This window comes from Athene noctua, chromosome 9, assembly GCF_965140245.1.
Source record: "Athene noctua chromosome 9, bAthNoc1.hap1.1, whole genome shotgun sequence".
Classification (NCBI taxonomy): domain Eukaryota; kingdom Metazoa; phylum Chordata; class Aves; order Strigiformes; family Strigidae; genus Athene; species Athene noctua.
This window is the reverse complement of record NC_134045.1, coordinates 27400913-27418859: the sequence shown is the minus strand read 5'-3', so window position 1 is coordinate 27418859 and position 17947 is coordinate 27400913. Positions and strand designations below refer to the sequence as shown.

At 41.1% G+C, this 17947-nt stretch overlaps 1 protein-coding gene across 6 annotated transcripts in view; it reads right to left on the bottom strand.

The window, feature by feature from the left end:
* PMFBP1 (polyamine modulated factor 1 binding protein 1) overlaps positions 1-17947 on the bottom strand; it is a 130072-nt gene that overhangs the window by 107575 nt on the left and 4550 nt on the right. For 2 of the 6 annotated variants that reach the window (XM_074913522.1, XM_074913523.1), the window contains exon 1: positions 15792-15862. The exons of the other annotated variants lie outside the window; for them this stretch is intronic. The gene's annotated coding sequence lies outside the window, so the exon portion shown is untranslated. Of the gene's footprint in view, positions 1-15791; positions 15863-17947 lie in introns of those variants that run through there. 6 annotated transcript variants of the gene reach the window in all.

Below are 17947 nucleotides of genomic sequence, written 5' to 3'. Positions count from 1 at the left end.
ACTACAGATCAATCCAGTTATTCTGAGTTGGCTTGTTGTTGGAGAGCAGCACTCTGGAGAACACCACCCCAGCGGCTGAGCAGAGGTGTGTGCCTCAGCCAGTTCAGTACTAGGTTGAGCATCGCGCTCTCATGTTTATTTGTAGGGCAGAAAATCATGCCCACACAAAATTCTTTGCCAGTGACGTGCAAGTGTGTGCTCAGCTGGAATTTCTCTGCAGAGAAAAGCAATTAGGAAAAAGATTTAGAGGACTAACATCAGCAGTGAAGTTAGCTGGGACCTGGTCTACAGACCAGCAGTGTTAACAGCTGACCCACTGCTGCCCAAGACAGCTTCAGGGCCAGCTATCTCAGAAGTATGGCTTTCTAATTAAAAATTTTTATGGAGTTCAGACTTGAGTCAGGGTAACCTTGTTATAACTCAAGAGAAGGCAAAACTAAATGATCCATCTTCCACAGTTTAACTTCACCCTAAAATTGCCAGTGCTATAGTTGAGAGTGGACCACATTTCACTCCTACTTTGGACCACATCGCTACGTAAGCACTGCAAGGCACAAAAAGCTGCTGGGGGCAGGGGCAAAATCTTGTCACAGCTTCTCAGAAATCTTCAAAGCGCTTAAAATTTTTCAACCCTCATTCCTTAACTGAGATACTCAACTCTGTTAGATTCAGATTAGGGCCAAACAACTGGAAACAGCGGTAGCAGAGAACAGACCGCTCCATTTGGAATTATATTTTGGCAAAGCATACAGTATGAAGAAGCCCCCAGGCTACTTTTACTTATTCCCAGTCTATTTCAGGCCTCAGAATTAATACAGGAAAGTCATCTAAACAACTATTTTGAACAATCTGATGTGTATCCTCACCATCATCAAGCTAAAAGGAACATAAGCTCACAGACCTTAACCTGTACTATCTACATTCCCAAATTCATTAATTCAACATTATAGCCTGAACAGTACATAAAAAGAGTCAACTAATTTAATAAGCAAAACGCCTCAAAAATATATCAGAAATGAAATGACAATGCTAGCCTTACTGCCAACAGCTGTGGTCAGCAGTGAAATCATTAGCAATACCGCATTACTATTCGAGACCATAATTCATTTGGTTTAGAAAGTCCACAGAGGCCTGACTTGCTTTGCCATGAAAAAGAAACGCAAAAGATTCCAATTACGAGAAGATCCTGTTCTTTACCTCCCCCACTTCCTATGAACATGCTTTCATACATCCACCACCCTCTAAAAAGTCTGATTATTCTTTGGACTGTGTAGCATCATAGAATGGCCTTTTATTAAAAAGTCAGCATGCCTCGCTGCCAGCAAGACATGAGCCACTGCTGGAAAGCAGAAGCTTGCACGAAAACGGCACTCAGGTCTGAACTGGTCCTGTATCAAAAGATGAAGTACCTGTCCCCTGTATAGCACTAAGCTACAATGAATGAAGGAATTATCTCTTGCGGTCAGGTAGCCAGTCTTCAGTAAGCATCCCCACCTCTAGCTAGACCAAGAGTTGTTTAGAGCTGGCCTTCGGACCTTCCACACACACTGCGTGAGCCACTCCGACAGCAGAATGTCTAGTCAAGGCAGAACATGGAGAGCTACCCAAGTTGTCACAGCTGTGGCCTCTCCTGACTGTTCTGCAGTGCCCAGGACATGAAAGCAGCTCTAATTGTCTACTGCCGTCCCCTCTGGAAGTTTTCAAAAATCCTCAGGTTCAATGGATGCCTGTAAACAAGGATCTAAAAATAACAGAAGGCATTAGAGTGTTTCAATGTCAGCAGATTATCAACCTGGGATCTTTGGATGATTATTAAAAGGAGGCAGAAAGTCAGAAAAGCTAGAGTACTGGCAGACTTAACTTGAATAAATAAGGTTTTGCAAATCTGTTGTTCCAAGATTTGTAAGGATGCACAATCAGAAAAAAAGGGCGAAGAGCCACTGTTCTCCATTTTTAATTACACACAGATATAGATTTTTACCTTTTAGTACTGTATACATTGTAACTTTGTTTTGGTTTTTTAAACAAATTTTATTTCATAGTTTAAAGATTTCTCCTAAAAAAACATAATTAGAAAAAGATAAGTCAAAGCTATCTGACTCTTTAAATGCAATCTTGTTGAAGGGACACTGCACGGCTCATCAAACATCTTTTTTGCTGGGTTATCATGTTTACTCCACTCCTCCTAAAAAGCATTCTTTGGTCACTACATTACAAGCTTATACAGACCCTAAGAAAACCAGCAGATCTTGTAGTTCTTGTGCTATTCAAAAAGCCCAGAAATCACCACAGTAGATTTGATTAGAAATGTTCAGAGATTTTAATTTATCAGTTCATATTTGCCTTTCTTACCCACTTATAAGAAATTTTAATATACAAATGTACATGAGATGCTAAATATGGGGTTTGTATATCAAGGACACCATGCTGCAGCCCACCTAGAAACCAAGTAAATGGATAAATAGACGCAGAAAGCAAAAGGAAAGAGGACTCTACTATTGGATTATGTTTAGGTTCAGCATTTTAGCAGTTTTCTAGGTTTTGCAACCATAGTCAGGTGAATGCTGAAAACACAGGAAGAACAGCACAGACAAGGCAGCCAGCTTTTCTTTGAAATTAAAAAAAAAGATAAAGTCAACCCTTTTCCCTGAATAAGCCTAGACAAGATTGCTAAAGACAAAGGTGTGTACAAATGCTCCCACAAACACTAAACAAGTGTATGGAGTATTCCCTAGAGTTCTATGTGAAGAAAACCAGGGTGTGTCAAACTCAAATAATTGGGCCATCATGTTCTGAATTCGCCTCAGTTTCCAGATGTTCTTCAGATGGCCTCAAGATGTTGGTCAATCTACAGCTCATTTCAATTGTCTAGTCCTGAAGTGAGTAACTGAACTGGGATCTACATATGAAAGCAACTATACAATTCCATTTGTCTCATTTAGAGCAGATGGGAAACCAGCACACATGCCATAGCTGTTAAGTACCCAGAAGCAGAATAAAAACTAACAAAAAATAAATTAAGAACTTATGTTACAGGCTGCTTCTCCCGCTCGCTTCAAGATCCCGGTATAAGCTTCTTCCAGTCTACCAGCATTATCCCAGGCTCATCTAGCCCCTGTGCAATCTCATACCGTCACCAAGTAATACCTTGGTTTCACCAGCCAGCTCACAACAACGAGGTGGCAAAGGTGAATGCTGTTAGTGTGTAAAACACGCTGCAGGAGATGCAGTCATGAAAAGCAGCAATGCTGCATGAAAGACAGGACCCAGACTAAATGACTAAGCACCCCAAACTACTCCATTAATGGGCAAGTCATGAAAGGACGACTCCAGATGGTGCAAGGACTGTAGATGACACAAAACTGCCCATTGGTCTGCAGAAGAGGTGAGCTAACAATGCATCCGTTCATGTCTGAAACTATCAGATTGTGCCTACGAAAACAAATACAGGTCATCCCCTCCGATGAGAGGATCTAGAACAGGCTTGCAAGCTGTAGCCTGGAAGTCTTCCAGTACCTGCGACACACTGACAAACTGAAATGTTGTGACACTTGAAGGGAGTGACTGGAGCTGGACAGTGTTGCTGTGATCCCTGCCCCACACAGAAAGGATGCCAGGTTGTGTTCTGCAATCTTGCACTTAATAGTATTGGATTTTGGACCAATTTCTACAGCTTGATATGAGACATGTTTCAAGCCACAAGTCCCCTTTATCTCAGGATGCAAGTTTCTCCTTGGGATGTCTACAGATTTATTTGTATTTATTATCTCCAAAAAGATACAAGTATCCCAAGGTTGTCCCTGCTATCTGTACTCATCTCTGACACAAGATAGCTTAATGGTTAAAAATAAAATACAGATTTATACTGAGTTCAGGAAGGTCAGATTTCCACTGCAGAGCTAGAAACAAGATTAAAAGTAATTAAGAATTGCATATATTATGTTTAAAAAAAGATTCTCTCTTCAGTATACCTTGTCTAGAATGCCTCTGGTTTTGCTAGCCACAGCAGTTGTGGACCAAGTCCACAGATTCACCCTGTTTTCCATGTGACTATTTCAGACCATGAGTGTTCAGAGCTGGCTGAGAGGAGTCTCAGGCACTGCCCTGTTCATCCCAGACACCTTATCTTTCCCCTTCAGCAAATTCTATTTTCTTGTGCACACCCTCATTTTAAATTGTTTTCCCATTTGTTTTTCTAATCCAGTAAGAATGTAGCTTACATGATTTACCTCTCCTTACACCAATTTTTTTTTAAATTAGTTTTTATTTTCAACTAGTATGAATAAGTGTTACACTGAAGACACAGGTACAGTGACCTGCCTTCAGTATTCAGAACGTTCCTTGGCACCGACTCTCTCCCCCGAGGCAGGCAGTCTGTTGTACTGCAGCTTCCATCATCTCTTCCTTCCATGGGCACCCAGGACACAGCTTAAAAATGCTTCTTAGGCTTGCAATATTTCACATCAGTTTGATATTTTTCTTATTTTCCTTTCTTATGGAAAGCAGGCATAGGTTTTAGACATACCAACAGCACAGGTAACAGAATTGTTACCAAGAAATTTATGCTTGTAACTTTTCCATTATCAACACTACCTTTGTCAATTTTCAGTGCTTCTGGCATCAAAACATTGTGTTCCAGCAGGGCAGGAAAGAGGAGAGTTCCTGCTGAGCGCTGCCGTGGGAGGTGGATCTCAGACTGCCGGAGCTCTCACCTGGCAGACCCTCCCCACGCCGCAGAGCCCTTCAGCGGGCGCTCCCTGGGCAGGGTCAGTCCCCTGCCCGAAGGCGGCTGGAATCGCCGCCAGCAGAGGCCTCGCCTGACTCTGCACATCTGTAGCCTCTTACACCACCCCGGCCTGCAGCTGCTACACCACGCTACTTTGTTCTCCGCAGAGAAAACAAGTGAGTCGCAATTCCAGACATTCTCCAGTTTTCCAACAATAGCCATTTAAAATAGAAGAGGCTTTTACATTCACTTTGTCATTATCTCAGGGTGGCTGCTCCGCAGAGATGATGAACCGTACGTTTTTACACTCGGCCGTACCTATAACCTCAGAGAAGGCCTGGGTTAGAATGCTACGCATGACCCTTAAAGGGCTAAACACAGCTGGAGGCCGGGGAGAATGGCAAAACCTTACATTTCTGATTTTCTCCAGGAAAAGGAGCAGCAGACTTAAGAGGTCCATAAGGTTGCAAAAAAATCAAACTTTACAAGTTCAGAAACACTTCCAGGTTCCCTACACCCCAGCCCAATTCATTTTCTTTGGTCACATACATGGCATTGTTGTGCGAGGCTTATAATTCAGCTTACAACACTAGGATGAAAGATTTTTCTAATACATAAAGCATTGAGCTAGAAACCTCAAAAATCAAGTTTCATCACTGCTCTGTCACAAATCCCTTGTTAAAAAAATAGCTGAATCCATACCATAATGTATATAAATGAACTAAGACTTTATCAATAAACTCAATATTGCACAAAGAAATTATCCACTGTTTGAGTAAAACTGCAAATTAGTTTTAAATTTCAACTCAGGACACCAAAAAAGTGAAAACTGAAAAAACCAAACCCAAATCAACTGCTTTTCATCAGTTGAAATAAACTTTGGCTGTTAAATAATTGTTTTTACAGAAACACTTCAAAACAAAAGCTTTTTGTCAAAAACAAAGCATGGGCATTGATTTCTATATGTTCTTATTTTTTTCTGACTTTTTTTTCCTCCTTGCAACACTTCAATGATCTGGTGAAATGAAATTACTTTTGGCAAAGAGCACTTGTCACCAAGAATTGTTTAAGTGCTTTTATTGAATAGTTTTCTTTTGTCTTTTCTAAATTCAGCAATTGGTTTTACTTACAACCTTCAAACTTTTGCAATTAATTCTTTGGTTACATATTCCTCCCCCCTTAAAAAGCTCCACCCGTATAACAGTACTAAATACAGCTGACTTAATTTTTGCATTTTATTTTTTGCAGGAGCAGACAGACTGTGGTTACAGTAAGGAGGTTTACATAGTGAGAGGATGATGGAAAAGAAAGCAGAGATGGATTAGGCACAGGGGGAATTAAGTAGTAGGACATAGAGGCTGGACTGGCAGAAGGGAATGTTAATAGGCATAAGGGAAGATAAACAACCCCCTCTATTTTCACCACCACCAGAGAAGTTTGCCCATTTCTTCTCCAGATGTTTTTAGCTTTCCCTTGTGCTGCCCTTTACACCAAAGCTTCCTCAAACTGATCTTCAGTCTGTCTCTTTCCCTTTCAAAGATCTTCAAGGCTCACTGCTACAATGATGACAAGAGGAATCAGCTGAAGGGTGACTAGGAAAAATTGCTGTTCAGTACATTTCCACAAAATAAGAGCAGCAATGCACACAAAAGTTAGCAAATACATTAATTCAGAGTGTCAGATATTTGGCAAAATGCTCAGCCCTCATTAATAGAAAAGGCATGGGGACTGCAAGTGCCATGATCACACGGGGTCCCAGACTTATAAAGCCACACCGCCACGCTTGGCCCAAAAGCCCATCTGTTGGCACCCCAAACCAGGTACAAGCTGATAAGCTGCACCAGCCTCACCACGAAGATGAGCTGCATGTGGTCCAGACATTTAACTTCAAACCACCAGGAGATGACAAGTTGCCTTCCTCTGGTTATCCAGAAAGGTTCGACTGCCTCTGCCCCCACCTCCCAGCCAAAACCAAACAAAAAATTCTCTCAGCACTTGTTATCAGTGTGAACAGTCCTTAAAGAAAGTAAGTTCATCCCTTCTTGGGCTAATGGAAAACAAGGCTCCAGAACATGAGACAAAACACAGGTAATGAAAATAAATGGGGAAGAGGAAGGGGACAATTCTGAAAAAGGTCAAGAGTATCAGATAAACTGTCATGAGAAGAGATGTTACTGTACTCATGGAGCTACTCGCAACTTCACATCTGAGCCTCAGATTTTGCCTTCCCTCAAGAGTTTCTGTGGTAAGCTCAGCAGGTCCCATCCCCATACCATTATTTTGTGCATTTTGGAAAAAACAGCTCCAGTTATCCCTACAGGAAAGGGTCAGCTTCAGAACTCTTGAACAGCCAAATGTTAAGCCTATTCTTCAATACTCTGGTTTAAGAAAAAAGAAAAAAAACGGTTGGAAAGATTTCCATCTCAGAAAAGCTTTGATTCTGACACAATCAGAAATCCCAAGTGTTACCTTGCCGCAAAGACTGGAAATTTACAGCTTGCAGTAAAAAAAAGCTATTTGTATGCAGGAATGACTGTCTAGTTTAAAAAAACCCACCCTCTGCCCTTCTACTCTCACACAGCCCAGCCCACGTTCAAGAGGCAGGCTCCTTGCTGGTATTTGAACTTAGTAAGAGGAAGCCACTTCCTCATTAAGATATACCCAACTATGGTAATAACATGGAGAGCCAAAAGTAGTAACAGATTTATTATTACCACTGTGTGGAAATAAAATGTTGGGGTTTTTTTTCTGTTACTCAATCCAGTTAATTATCCATGCAAAGTAAAGTTATTCCTGGCAACCACAGAGGCAAAACTAACTTCAGTAATGCTGGGGGTGGAATGGTTGTTATGCAGGAGAAGAAACTAAATAGTTCAGTAAATTAGCCCAAATAGATACACACTGGGATTGGCCTCTAGAGATTCAAAATACAAAATTCAATGCTTTTAGGCTTATCATACTTTTTATTTAATAGAGAAATGTCTGATCTGGGACGGCATCATATCCCAAAGACGCTACAAAGAAGTAATTTTTTCAGAGAGTGCCCTGAGGGTAACAGGAAAAATTACAGACAGCTTCAAACCATTCAGCTCCCACAAGTATCCCTGCATTCTGGACCTTCACTTCAGCAACAAAGCACAACCAGCAAGGAATTTGTGGTGGTTACTGAATACTTGGACGGGTATTACAGAGCACAGCACTAAATGCTTCAATAGCCCAACATTTTCCTGGAAAAGCCATCTGATTTTGGTGAGGGGAGCACCAGGCTGAGATTGCCGCATCTTCATCATTACTGGCCTCAGCAAAGCTCAGCCTGAAACACCACGTACCCCCAGCTCCCAGGGCCTTCCAGAGGCACTGTGTGTTTGCTCTTGGGACATCTTCTAGGACAAATAAGCTTTAACAGTCAGGTTTTTACCTCGGGAAAGAAAACCAAACCAAACAACACATACCTATGACATCTGGAAGATGGAGAAATCAAGCCATAGAGGGAAAAACCCCAAACCTACAAAAAGCACACACAAAGCAAGAGCTGAAAATGAAGAAAACCACAGAATTTATTCAAAGTGTTTATTTCAACTGTCCACAGGCACAGTGATTGTATAAACAGTGAATGACAGGAACACAAATGAACACTATGGGAAAAGAAACCCCTCGCATTTTTTCACTGCAGTAGAGTACAGACCACCAAGAACAGTTTGACTCAAATACCCAGCATCAGTTCCCACACGAGAGCTGTTATTGTTGGCTTCAACACCCAAGTCCAACAAGAACAGTAAGAACATGCATTCTGCTAATGTTTGAATAACCCTTGCCAACAAATTGATCCCACAGCAGCAAGGCTGTAAGAGATGCGTTCAAATAAATAAATAAGTGAGAAAAAGTCAGTAGAGGGAAGAGACATGCAGCACTCCTCTTTTAGAATGTGTTCAGTGGGAGCTCTTTTTATTTCCCTTATTTAAAATTGATTGCCTCTCCCCCCCACCCCCTTAGGAAAGAAACCACCCAAAAGGGCACTGGTGAGCATCTGTATTTTACATGCAAGGGAGACCCAACTGCCAGAGAAATACAGATTCCACAGATGTTAACCCAGAGGACAGCCCAAATTAAGCAAATCTCTAAATAAGGTCTGGGAGGCACTTTCTGAAGAAAAGCAGTGTTTTTCCAGAGCAGGCAATTAGAGCTGTCAGCTTAACTCCAGTCCAGCAGACAACCTTCTACATTTACCTGGTTACCCCACAAGAAATCCATCACTTCCACAGGTTAAAAGGATGAGCAGATCGAGACAGGGAACAATCCTGAGTGTCTTCTGTATTTGACTTCCACCAGAGATAATATTTTGAAATATCAATCTCAGCTTGACTAGGAAACCTGAAAAGCAAGCCCCTATTAGTCCACAAAGAGCAGCGGCGAGTGACCAAGGCTCCTGGCACATCAGCCAACGGCCTGTCCAGAGCCGAGTGAACCGATGTGTCCTGCGCCAGGGGCCTGAGCTCGAGTTTCAGCAGAGCCTCCTACTGAGCAACTGCTCCCCCAGGGCCCGCTTAGCTATCTCCTGCACAGTTATAACCTGCACCTCCAAAGCGGTGTCACTGTCACTTCTCCAACTGCCAAGGGAGCAATTCTGAAGAAGACATGAACAGAACTGTAATTTTATTCTTATGTGATCATTTCTTCTCTAGGAAATACAGATTCCTTCTCAGAAAGAGGTCGTCTAGCATTGAGGACAACACTGCTTTTTGACCATTCTTCCAGGTACCTTCATTCTTTTCCTGCTCAAACACATCCACCTGTTTGGTACATCACTTCATCAGATAAGCATGCATGTACACCATGCCACAAGCAGAGAAAACAACAGCGTGAATAACTAAAAATACAGTAAATTTATAACTGTTTAAACTGCCACGCCCCAGTATAGTCTATTTCCTGAAGAGATTTCATCCCTTCAGTCTTTTCAGTCCTTTACAGACTCTTCATATTAAATGGGACTCTGTATCTTTAATTGTGATTTTCCATCTTGCACAAGTGAACCTTTTCCATAGTAGTCTCTTTTTAAGTTATAAATAAAACACCCAACTATTTTCTTTTTCCCACAGATGAGAACATTAAAACATTGACATTTTAATCTGTTCTATACAAGAGTGAGTTGTGTCAGCACACTGCTTCCAGCTACAACAACAGAAAAACCCAAGTTTAATTAAAGACAGAGTGGAGAAGCTGCACTGTGGTGTCTGAACCACAAAGATGCATGGCATAGTCCTCGCTTGCTCACCATTTTGGGCTCAGTTTCCTCTTCAGAGTACTACTTAGCAGACAAAAAATGATTGAAACAAAAGGGGAGGGAGGACAAGAAACAAATGTATTTTCTTGATAGGAGATGTAAAAGGTGAGACCACATACCTGAGACTTACAGACATTAAAAGTTTTATCCAGAAAACAGTAAAAGCATAGCACAAGCCACCCTATCACAAAGGCATAGCAGAAGCCAATCACAGCCACATCAGCCCTGCCACTTCAACGCTAGGGCCTGCACGGATCCAAGCTTTAATGCTTTGAATTAATACCCATTGCCACTGACTAATTCTTACCCCTGGCAAGTTCCAGGGAGTGTTCTGTTTCTAACAATGAAACCACAAAATTCCAGGCTTCCACTTCTAGGTAAGCAAGCAGCACACTGTCAGCCAGGCAGCACCGAATGCTTCTAGCAGGAACCTTCCAGCAATTCATCAGCCCAGGCCCCTTCAAGGTACTGGACTGGTGCAACGGGGACACGGGGCCGCCCCATCCTGCAACAGAGAAGTCTGGATGGAACAGGAGGCTGCCGCGCTACAGCAGCCACTCACTCCCTTTGCGCACTCCTGGCCGTGAGCTACAGGTCTGCAGATGTCGGGTTGTTCCTCCCAGCAAGGCTGGAGCGCTCCCACGGCCCTGCGGCCGCCCGCACGCGCTGCGGGGGAAGGAGAGGCCGAGCGCCAGGTCTGCGCAGCCCGGAGGAGGCGAGGCTGAGGGCTGTCCCATTGCTGCTGGCCGCAGAAGTGCGAGGCAGATTCTTCTTGGACTGCTCAGAGGAAGGACAAGGGCAAACAGAAGAAAGTTATAGCCAAAGAAATTTCAGCTATGGACAAGGAGAAATTCTTCAGTGGTCAGAGAATGGAACGGGTTGCTTGGGGAGGTTGTAGAGTCTTCAGCTGTGGAGTTACTTCACAGCCAAGTGGGAGAAGGTCCTGAGCTGCCTCACGTAACATCAGTAGCACTACTTCGAGCAGGGGGTAGCACCAGGTGTCCTTGGAAAGGACCTCTCCACAAAAATGATGTTATGGTCATATCTTCTTCAGATCTGCTTCTCACACCCCTGCTACTACACAGAAAATGGGAGCAAGTAGACAACAAAAATGTAATCTCCAATAACAAATTGTGTATGACACTGCAGACTGAAAAAATACACCTTTCAGACTCACATACATGTGTTTGCACTGCACATGCTAATAGTTCCCAAATAAACAGTTATGGAAGCATCAGAATTCTTCATGAGAATGACTTCTCACAGATAGCCTTAAGCAGCCCTTGGGCACTTATATTTCCAAGTGGGCAACTTAACTTTTATATTTAAGTCTTAGAAGTAGTATAAAAAGTAATGCAGACTTGTTCTGCACCTGGCACCTGCCAGCAGCCACCAGCTGCAGAAGAGTTTCTCCTTCCAAACTCCAAATGCCCTCACCCTGCAGTTTTTCCTTGCTCAGTAGGAGAGCCACAAACGCCGAGCCATTGATTCGGGTTTCATTACATTACCCCAGCAGAGGTGCTGTGTCACATTATTTGTTTAGTAACACACATGTCAAAAACTACAAGCAGGAATATCAATGGAGTAAGATGAAGTGCTTTCTGCACTAGAAGTGAGACTCATCATTTCGAACGAGTTTATTTTGTTAGCATTTCACATCTAAATTTCCTCTCCAAGTACCTCGAAGTCTCATAATGTCTTTTTTTAAAAAAACATGTCAGTTCATAACATTGTCACTCACTGGCTGGAGAAGAACACTGCTAGTGCTCAATCCTGCTCTCTCAAAACTTCACGTCAGTTCCAAAGTAAAAGGACATAATCTTAGGCTAGCTGATATCCCTGAGGTAGGAGATAGGTCAACATGAATAAGAAGAGTCATGTAAATAGGAACAAAATGGAAAGTGGATATGAAACCAAAAAATAAATAAAAAAAGAAGAAAAAGTATAGTAACAGTGTTCTTTACTATAAGGATCAGCATCTACTAGCATTTGCAAAACTCTACACCAGTCTCGTTCCAGGTAAATGAACCTGTGATTATCTAGCCCAAAACATAAACCTGTAGTGTAGTATGTATAACTCAAATGGTACTACAAGTCACAGGCAGGTTACAATTTATCTTCTGAAATTCAGAAGAAAAGGTTTTCAGCTGTCAGGCAGAATAAACAGTGATATAGATGAGGATGCAAAGGGCAGGGGGGAAAGCTATTCACCTCAAACCTTTACAGGTAGGTATGTAAAATTGTTTCCTGCCCCATCTTTCAGAGTAGAAAAGATATTTACATCAAGGAAAATATATTCACATTCTTGCCCAGTTTCTCAGACAAAAACCCAACTGCAAACAAACTACCCAAGAACCAAAACACACCCCTCCCCCAAACAACCCAAATCTCATTAAGAGACTTGAATAGCCAAATTTTCAAACTAACACAGCATACTGGACATACATTGATTGCCAAGCTTGTTTGAGAATCTGGCCTGATTACAGATGCCAGGCCTGGAAGTTGATTTACACACCTGCTTTCCTCGGCAGATGGGCATGTTTCACTGTATTTCCATTTGCAAGCATGTCTGTAATGTGTGCCAACTTTGCAATTTTTTGTGCAAAAGCACCATATTATAAACTTGACATTTGTGAATGTAAATTATGAAGGAATTACCAAGAGTGCTTTCTCCATCTACTTCTCAAAGAATAAAACCAAAAAATCCTAAGAAAGTCAGTGAATACAAGTAGAGACTTCAGAAGTCCTTTCAGGCAATCAAAAGCAGGATTTTCCAGCCAGGCAGCTGTAGTTCATTAGATCCGCCACGGACCGTGAAAGCCACTTGCCAATAGTGTCGAAAGACTATTACTCATTTCAGTCTCTCTGAAGAGGACAGATCTCTGACAAAGCATTAGTGAAAGGCAGAGTTTGGGGCTCTGGCTGGACCAGCTAAGCATGCAGGCGGAAGCTCAATACTTAACACGCAAGGACAGATGGATGTCCCAGCTTCTCACCTTCAGAGATCAGAGCCTTCGCCTAATTATAAATGGAAACAATGTTTTGGAAATAAAACTATGCCCACGTGGATGATAATCATGCCATATCACCTGGCAGAAGCCTATTTCTGAATAGCAAGTTTTCTGCACCCCTTTGAGCCCTGTTAATCTGCAACTGACAGCAAAAAAAAATAATTCTGAGACTAGTCAAATCAGCTAAGAATATCTTACAATCCAGCAGTCAAGTTAATCAGAAATACTAAGATGTTTCCCCAAAATAATTACAAGATTAAGGCAAACATAAGGAGAGAGTCTGGAAAATACTAATTTTGTTCCTTTCCTGAATTAAATTTCTGCATAAATAAATAATAACTAAAATAAGGTCTTTTAACCATAATACGTAACTTGGCCCACCTAAGCATTGGGCTGGCAGATGTGACAGCTGTGGGTCATCATCAGGACTCAAAGGCAATGCCTTCCCCTTCAGTTGGTGTAATAATCTAACCCATTCTGATAATTGTTCTCTTCTGCGTTAACTCGCCTCTTCACTTTTCATGCCTAGAGCAGCGCTCTGGACATTTCAATAACAGACCCCACAGTTCCAGGCAGCATTATGCTGTGGTCAGACATCACACAGCAAGTTACACAGCTCTCAGAAGATAAATATGCCTAATGTTGAGGCTTTAGTACCATATACCATAACCTATAAATATTCCAGCTGCCATCCCCAAGTACCTTGGCTCTGGTATCCTGTATGCAATAGTGGCTAGCAGGAGTTGTCAGAAATCCAGCAGATGAGCTGGAGACAAGACGATTTCTCCATTAGTGTCTGTTAATCAAACAAACACCACCACCCCCCAAGCCTCCAGATATTAGTACAGAATCTAAAGCAATGAGGACAAAAGAAAACATTCTCTCTTCATCCCTGAGAATCAATAATCCACTTTGTACAGTTCACTTGGATTCTATTTTTAAAACTACGTTTTTACAGATTACCAGAGAGACCAAACAGTTTTCATTCCTAACATACACCTTACTTCAGAGAATAAAGTTTACAGAAAGTTCTAAAAAACCATGATGAATATACAGCAAATAGCACAAACTAATCAAGTCACATACTTAAATATTTTCTTAGTATCCCAGAAAAGTAGCAGATTATATTTTACAGAGACACACCGCAACATTGTGCTCATAAGAGAGTTGGCTTTTCTGTAATGTTTTGCTTTAATTGAAATATGTTCTATGAAAAGGACTGGCAGCATAGCCACAGAGACTATTTTCATAGCCTAGATAAGCGTCAATGTCCTCCTTGCATGGGAAAGTATTTTAGGAAAAAACCTTTTGAGACTGATGTCATGTAAGCTGACATATATAAATGGCCATATATACACTTTATTAAAAAGCCAAACTCTACAGTACAGAAACAAGTAGCGAACAGAACGATTGCTCTTATTGTACGACTGCGTATCAAAGAGAATCCTTTCCAAGAGGGTACCAGAAAAAAAGACATTCAATAGTGAATTTTATGAGAGAAGGATAAAAACCAGGTAGTTCAACAGATTCCTGAAATCCCAGTAGTGGTCAATAAATCGACTTCTGCTTCACATTATATGAAGAGGCTGTACTTAGCAAATCACTGTGTAAGCTGTCTCAATAACAGCACTCCTGCTATCAAGTTTACTTGCAATGATTCCAACAAAGAAATTAATTTCTTAGATGACAAGAAAAGGTTATCTAGAATGTGGAAAACACAGGAGACAAAAATTTCCACTAATAAAACAAATATCAGACTCTGAACAGAATTTGAAGCTATCTTTCTTCCTCTGAAAGATCTGAAATCCCTATAGTCCAAACACTAGAGCTACAGAGAAAACATCCTACAAACTGCATTTCTAAAAATACAAGGAAAGCATAATGAACTAGATCTTTTTTCAGTGTGATTCACTAAAGCATCCCCATGCATACTATTCCTCAGGCAAGGCCTGTAACAAGAAAATATACTGCTATCAAAGTTCTAGACTTAAAACCAAACCTTACTTTGAGCTACTAGCTGATTCACTGCTCTTCAAAAACTGTAGTACAATGTAAGGAAAACTCTGCAAGAGCTTTCCAGATTGCAGAACATGCCCTTTTCACAAGTATAAAGGTGTTTCTCACAACTTCAGCAAGTAATAACACACATACCTTCCTAGTCTCATCCTACTGATTTTATTGATCTGTTTACTCCCAAGAGACATTCAACAGGTATCAACCACCCATCTTATTTTGCAGTTAACAATTTTATTCCATGAAGGGACACCCTTTTACTCTATGACACCCTTGCTTCCTCTTACTATAATACACAGCTTTCAGTTATGGTTCTCATTACATTCTCCTCATACTTGTCCTATGCATATAAAGTGAGCAAAAGTACATTTTATACACGTGCCAACAGGAAGTCAGCCATAAACATAAGACAACACATAAGTTTCATTTTGAAAGTCATTATCCAAAAAAGTGATTACCTTCCTCTGTTGCCCAAAGATCTAGTCCCACCAGTTCTCTTAAAGCAATTCAATCAGTCTGACATCTAAGAACTATATGATCTAGATATCAATCAGCCTCTATGCTAGATGGATTGATTACAATAGTTTACTTGCATGATCAATTTCTACAGATTTGGTTTTAGCTGTAAAAGTTCATTGAATTTCTGTATTTCACAGCTGAAAAGATTAACATCAAAATATTAATCAATTGTAAAGCAAAGCAATGCAGTTCACCTACAATAATAACCTAAAGAGATTTAGACTCTCAGGTTCTCTCTCACCTTGATCCAGCCACAGATGCCAAAACCAGTGACAAGGCCTTCAAGGTCAAAATCAACATTTAATGCTGTTGATCTGGCCTATTAAGCAGAGGACCTCTAGGAAACATCATACTGATAAAGGATTAATGTGAGCCGAAATCCCACAGGAAGTCATATGACTCTGCTAGGACATTTATAAATTAAGTGAGTAGCTTGAACTAGGTCAAATGGGAAAGAGTTAAGATCTAGGTTTCAATTTCCATGGTGATTAGAAGAAAAGAGCTTCTCTGAAGAGCTGTTTGGACCATTAATGCTCATTTTTAGTATCCTTTGGAAAACACAAGATATTTGAGAGGACAGAGAAACAATAACAGTATTTTTATTTCTTTAAATCTGGTGGCTTGAGTAACTACAATCTTGTCTGTCTGTCACTGATCTCAAAGTAACAGAATGGCCAATCCTGGATTCTAGCTAGAAGGAAATGGAGGGGGTAATATTAATGACATGAATTTTCAGAAAATATATTCTTGGACTAGCTTGATTTTTAATTATAAGTATATTGCTAATTAACAACACAGATATAGCAGATTTTTGTAAGGCACTTGACTTGATGCAAAGTGACATTTGATTAAGAAACTCAAAATCAACATGACACATCAAGTGGGCTAGAGACTGATAGGCCTCAAAATGTAATTGCAGATGAGGCCAAACACTAAATAAATGTTTCCAGCTTATATCAATTAAATATCAACACAAAAAAGAATGGTTTCTTTTATCCCACCTTCAAGAACTTGACCCTATGTTATTCCACAGTTTTGTCTATGCCCCAAAAAAAAGCACAAGATGATTACTGAACAAATTTACAGATTAGAGTGATAAAAAACAAGGATCAGTGACAGAAAGCCATTTAGTTTGCCTGGTAAAGAAGAGTCAAGCAAAGATCATAGTTTTTAATATAGCTAAATGTAAGAAAACATGCCTAAGCCACACTTACAGGTTGGAAGCCTACCCTGAACACAGGTATTCTAAAAGGTCATGGTAGAAAAACATTTGTAGGGAGCTTCAGTGAGATACTGTGGGTAAACAGGACTACGGAGATAATTTTACTTTCAAATTTCCTCCAAAGCTAAAATTACACAAGTGAGGCTTAGTCAGAAAACAGCAGACAACAGCTGGTGGCAGGAAGGGCCACATGCTGTACAGAAGGCAGGAGGGGTCCTGGGAGGCTGGACCAGGCAATAACTAAGAGTCTGACGGGCTCTCTGCCCTTCCTCCTCTTCACCTGAAGACAAGTGAGGAGAGGGGAATGCTTACTCTGGGAAGGTCCCATTTCTTCTACTTTTCCCTGGAGCAACTGGATGCAAATTGAAACCTCAGGAGAAAAACCAAAGCCTAACACACCGCAGGAAACGCACAGTTAAAGAATATACGATTTTGTGTGGGTTGGGGACTGACCTAAACCACAAAGGGAAAGGATATGGAATTGCTGAGCTGAAGGCATGCATGGCTCTTCCCGAGGAAAGTGGTGGGACTATAGAAACGAGCAGGCAGTCATCTAAGAAGCTACTGCCAGCAGCATATGCAGCACACTTTCATTTTTAAACACAAAGGCTACTAAAGTGCCAATTGCTTCAATCTTGGCCTAAAACAGGAGAATAAGCTGGAACTATTGGTGGGAAACTATATGTTCCAGGATACAATAAAAAAAAAAAAAGAAAAACCCTTATGTCCTTTCATGCATTTCAAGTTACTGGTAGAACCTGGGAGTAAGTTTCTCAAGTTACCAAGCACCTCTCACGTTCAACTCCTCTGCTGTGCGCCAGCCTTTGCTCTTGCTGGTGTCGACCACACTCCCATGCCATTGTAACAAAACTCGGAGTGGGGAAAACGACTTCGAAATTGCTTAACATCAGCTTTAGCAAGTTGAACTTCAATATAAACTCCCATATTTAAAAAAACCCAAGCAAAACTCTCTCCTAGAAGCTACTAGAAGTTTAATTGAAACATATGTAAGGAAGCATTTGGGCTTCTCCTGCCTTCCTTGAAGGAGAAGGAAGCATCTCAGACAGTCAGGGAGCAGTTATGGTGGTACACAACTTAGCTAAACATAGTCCTCCGAGTGACATCCTCAACTGCCAATAACCTACATTCAAGCTCTCCTGCTTTTTCCCTTTGTA